Below are 6000 nucleotides of genomic sequence, written 5' to 3' on the forward strand. Positions count from 1 at the left end.
CATTCAGCCAACAAGTTACAGACCGGCTAGAACTACCTCCTGAGGAGGTCTCTTCCACAGGGATCCCAATCTGAAATAAGTCATTTCAGGGAGGTGTCCTTCTCATTTCAGGGAGGTCACATATGTCACCCCCCCCACCCCTACCGTCAGAATAAAAAAAAAAACAGCATACGAATGAATAGCTGGATTGCTATTGGCTATTTCAGTTTGCAATAGCCAATAGCAAGCTGGCAATTGCAGCCCTCTGTGGCTGTCAATCAGCAAAGGAGGACCTGATGGAGAACTTCAGGTCCACTGCTGCTGATTGACAGCAGCAGTGGGCGGGTGCAATAGCTAGTCTGCTAATGGCTAATACTATTGCAAATAGAAATAGCCAAAAGCAATCTAGCTATTAGTTCCTATGCAGTTTCTTTTTTTTTTCTGACTGACAGCGGCCGGCGGCCCCGATGTCATAAAACAAAAACCAAAACAGTCAGCAAGGAAAGGTTTACTCTGCTAGATCGAGCAGAATAAACCTTTCCAGGAGAAAATGTTTCTCTCCCGGGTGTAAGGGAGCGGCTACCTAATATCGGGAGACTCCCGGAACATCCGGGAGAGTTGAGATGTCTGCTTCCACATTTTCACCGTTACTGTAAAGAAGCCTTTCTGTATGCAGAGGTTAAACCACTTCCTTCTGACACAAAGGGGTACATTTATAAAACAATTCAGCCATTCGTCCTGCAAATCTCTATGAACGTTTGTTCCGTGTGAATGGAGGTAAAAGCAAACGTTCTCATTTTCTACATACATTTTCTTTCCAGGTCTAATGAATTATTTAGAAAATACCACATTATGGCCATTAGATGGCGCTGAGGAGCATTGGTAATAAAATCTTCATTCCTTTGCTCCTCAGCTCCATCTAGTGGCCAAACTGCTGTTTTTCCCGAATAATACATTTGGCATTTGATATACTATTAACGTTTGGTTTTGCTTCCATTTGCACAGAACGAATGTTCACAGAGATTCGCAGGGCGAATGGCTCTGCAAATTGTTCATGAATAGACGCCAAAGGGTGTCCTGTTAGCGTACATACTCCTGTGACCATGCAAGCTTTCTGTGCCATATGGCTGCACCCTATTAGAAGGGTGATGTTTCTCTATACCACCATTCTGTGCCACTGCCCCGCCACCTGCCGATGAATGGACTATTAATGACACCCACCCTCAGTCCTTCCACCCCTGTGATCCCACTGAAATTGAACCAGTGATTTGCCCATGTGGGGCAAAGCAAGAGGTTAACTTTAACGCAGACCTCCCCAGAAGTACCAAGGGTGGGGGATTAAAGTGAACCTACGGCTTTGCCCTTATCGGGCAAAGCACAAGTTTGCTTCAAGACTCTTTTTCAAACGGCCCATCACAAAGTGTACTTGGTCATTGCTTTCTATTAACTGTCATCCCACAGCTGTCAGCATCAATAACCTTAAAGTTCATTCTTGACTGCTACGATGTTTCCTGGAGCCCCTTGAGGTTGGAGCCCCGGGGCAGCTGCCCTCTCTGCTTTCTCAAGCCACTCATGTGCATTAAATGCAGCGATACATTGTTTATTTAGAGGTCACAGTCGAGCCTGTAATGGTGAGTGTGGGGGAGGGGACAGGCCGGCCCCGTACTGCACATTGTGATTTCCTCCTTGTTACGCACGTTATTTGCCTTGTGGCGATAGCTGGGCATTGTGTATTAATAGCTCCTCTCGCGTCATCTCTGCCAGCCTGCCAAACTTACACATTTTCCATTAGCCGAGAACCGTCAGCTGGCTCTAAATTTCAAAGCCGTGTCACTTATTGAGAAATAAATATCTCTGCGGTAGTCGCGACACACAAGAACTTATCATTAACACAAAATTTTACTGTAAAGACAAATGTCATCTTAGTTAATGCTGCTGATTCCAGAGCCAGTACAATGTATAAACCTCCAAAAAGATCAGTCAAAAAATTACATATACAGTTTTTCCTTTATTTCATTGTTTTTATCATCTCAGTGCTGCTGATCTCCTGCAGCCTCTTTCAGTCAGTTCCTGTCAACATGTGTTGCAGCATCCGCTGCACATAATTCCTTAGGGTGGGTTTCCTGATGGTGACAATGGTTGACCATCACTGAGTAATGTCCATTGGCATGGCTGGATGTAGTCTTTATTGGGAGAGGATGTAACAGGATGACAACACAGGTGAACAATTGTGAGACAGGGATAGAGTGTTGTCAACCCATGGGTCTGCACACCTGCTGTGCCTATTATGAGGGGCTCCCACTATCCCTGCACTAAGTTCCCGGGTCTGCACATCTGCCGTGTCCAATATGAGGGGCTCCCACCATCCCTGTGCTGTGTTCCCGAGTCTGTATACCTGCTGTGCCCATTATGAGGGGCTCCCACCATCCTTGTGCTGAGTACCAGGGCTACACACCTGCTGTGCCCATTGAAGGGCTCCTACCAGCCCTGTGCTGAGGGTATAGGAAATTCCTATGCTCCCTGGCTCCATCTAGTGGCCATAAAGCGATATGAAACTAAAACTTTGTCATTCACAGAGCTATGCGCTCTGCAAACATTTTATAAATGCAACCCTTAGTATCTTTTCCTAAACACATTTCTTAAGGGATGTTTTATTTACAAATATCTGAGAATGTCTTGGATACAATATCTGAGAACATATTGGAGACAATATCTCAGAATGTCTTGGAGACAATATCTGAGAATGTATTGGAGACAATATTTGAGAATGTCTTAGATACAATATTTCAGAATGACTTGGAGACAATATGTATGGGATATAAATATCTCAGAATGTATGGGATACAATATCTCAGAATGCCATGGATACAATATCTGCACTCCATTCCACCATCATACCCATCCTCTCCAATAACACCAGCTATAGAGGAATACATCAGATCCCAGCAATAATACATTATACAGCGGTGCAATGCAGAATACCAGCAGCTACAGAGGACTACAAATCCCAGTAATAGTACATTATAGTATAATGTACTATTGCTGGGATTTGATGTATTCCACTATAGCCGGTGGTATTCTGCATTGCGCTGCTTTATAATGTAATATATTGCACACCACAATTTTTTTTTACTTCCACCGCTCTAAGCTTGCTCCCGTGATGGACTACAATCTCAATACAAACTAGTAGCCCATCACTGGAGCCTTTTTTTTTTTATCTGATTAACCGATCAATCGGCTAACTAATCCATTTTTAAAATAATCGTTAGCTGCAGCCCTAATCTCAGAATGTATTAGATACAATATTTCAGAATGCCATGGACACAATATCTCAGAATGCCATGGATACAATATCTCAGAATGCCATGGACACAATATCTCAGAATGCCATGGATACAATATCTCAGAATGCCATGGAGACAATATCTCAGAATGCCATGGAGACAATATCTCAGAATGCCATGGACACAATATCTCAGAATGCCATGGATACAATATCTCAGAATGTCTTGAATACGATTCGTTACAGACAAATTGGTGGAGGTTATGGGGAGGTGTACGGAGACAGTAAATCCAAACCCAATCACTAAAATCTCATATTGACTTTAACATGTACATATTATTTTAAACCTTGTTTTCATTTTATTTTGTGAATCTCCCACTTTCAAAATAATACCTGGTGATCCTGCTATGAAGATCACTTCCTGTTTTCATCTGACAACTGTCTCCCAGTTTTTCTCTTAGGTTCTCACCCTGTCACATGCTCCCCTGGTAGAGACAACGAGGGCCATGCTGACACACATTGCTAAGGCATGGTCCACTGTTGTCACTATCGGGAACCCGGTCCAGGGCAATGATGTGCAGCCGACGTGGGAGCAAGTGTATGCAGACAGGAAGTGATTGAAAAAGACTGAGGGAGATCAGCAGTGCTGAGGTGGGAAAAAGGATGAAAAAAGGTGAAAACAGGATATTATGGAAAATAAAAAGAATGCATGGCAATTGTTGATGATAAACAGTGCAGAGAGCAAACTAAATGTCATCTGGTTCCGGTTTAAAACTAGAAGAGTCATATAAAACCAGATGGGTGGATTGGGCTTTTCCTCTGCTCTCCCTTTGAAGGAGGTCAATATAGTTCTGTAAGGACAGAATAATGTGACAGTGGTTTGTAAACTGCAGGAAATGGAGACCAGTAATAGGCAATAGCTTGGCTGAGGACAGGTTAATATTCCCGTCCTGGTTTTTCCCTCTCCGTCAGGTTGGCGCTATCGGAAAAGGAGTCGGTTTATTTTTAAAGCTTTTCCTACTGGTGCAGAAATAATCTGATTTGACAGAGCTGACTGGCTCTGCTGCTGTGCTCCGGTGTGGTGGGGGGGGAGCTCCGGGAAGGGGTCAGGGGGATATTGTCACACAACACCCGGCTGTACCAGCCGGCTCTGCACCTGGAATTTGGAAGGAACTTAGAAATGGCAGCCAAATGCAAAATCCTTTCCTCACAATAAAAGAAAACTGAACTGGGAGGGAGTCTGCCTGTCATCTATGACCTCAGATTTTGAAAATGCTAATTGTCTGGCTGTCATTCTGATCCAAAGGCTTCTGTAGTTTCAGTGTCTTTGACTGGAAAAAGTAAGCAGATTGGGAGTCACTTTCATTTGGTTCAGAGGGTATTTCAAATGTATCTAAGCCTGAGAACACAAAAACTAAATAAATTGCAGCTCACCAGTCCTAGATGTGGCGGCTGCATTAAGTGATATGAAAGTCAAAATGTGTTTAACAAATTTCAAATGCTGATGAAATCACTGAATGTTAGAACCCCCACAGGATTTCTTAAATTATTATTTCTGCCCCCTTGGGGAAATCTCCAATCACTCCCTGTCCCAGTGAAACAACAGGAATCCCCCACAGAGGCAATTGTCACCAGAACAGGTGTCCCCATTGGAACATTTCTCCTCACCTTCTGTTCTGGTGACAACTGTAAAATTTTGGTTTGTCCATCACTTTCTGTCCCATTGACATTGTGTGGCTTTGTTATCTGAAGACAGCAAAAAGTTTCCGAGCACACTCACCAGCCAGCATGCAAAAGAACCTGTCTAACCACTAAGGTTAAAAGCAGAGGTTTAGATACACGCCTTCTGCAGAAAATGTGAAAGCCGCACAGCTACGTCAAGGCACCTCTATATAGTGCGGTCACAACTCTAAACTATGAGAGTCTCCATCTTGGAGCACATGGTGCAAAAGATTAAATTGGGTGCAGGTTTGTCAGGAGGAAGCCCAAACTCCCTTAAAGGCACAGGTACGCACAAGGGACCCCGCACATCACAACGGCAGCTGAGACGGCATGCGTCACTGCACCAAATCAGTCAAGCAAAACAAATGGCAAACGCACTCATCAATTCGTTACCAGCTTTACAGCAAGGTGCACACGGAAGGGCTTCAAACAGTAAAACAGCAAAAATTTTCCGGCTACACTTACCAGCCAGCATGCAAAAAAACCTGTCTAACCACTGAGGTTAAAAACAGAGGTTTAGATACACTGTTTTACTGTTTGAAGCCCTTCCGTGTGCACCTTGCTGTAAAGCTGGTAACGAATTGATGAGTGCATTTGCCGTTTGTTTTGCTTGTTTGTTATCTGAAGGTTACAAAATGCCCATAAGATAGCCACAGACATCATATGGTGGGCTACAATTCGACCCTTGTGTGGGCAAGCCAGTGTTCAGTCTAACAAATCAGGGGAGACCAGTGCCATTATTGTGTCTCAAGCTACAGCAGTGGCGCCAGCCAGGGCTGGATTTACTCTCTCTGCTGCCCCAAGGCCAGGTTCCTCAATGGGCCCGCCAAACCTCCCCAATGAAGAATGGCAGACGTGCAGGCTACATACAAGTGATCTCTGCGACATCACCGGGATCATTTATACAAAACGAGCGGCGGCTTCCTCGCTCTACATTTAGCTCTGCTTGCCTAAAGAAGAGCTAAATGTAGAAAACAACTACATGTCCCAGGCATCGGGAGATAGGAATTCTACAC

The sequence above is a fragment of the Nanorana parkeri genome, unplaced genomic scaffold (assembly GCF_000935625.1).
Source record: "Nanorana parkeri isolate BGI_ZX_2015 unplaced genomic scaffold, ASM93562v1 scaffold67, whole genome shotgun sequence".
Taxonomy (NCBI): domain Eukaryota; kingdom Metazoa; phylum Chordata; class Amphibia; order Anura; family Dicroglossidae; genus Nanorana; species Nanorana parkeri.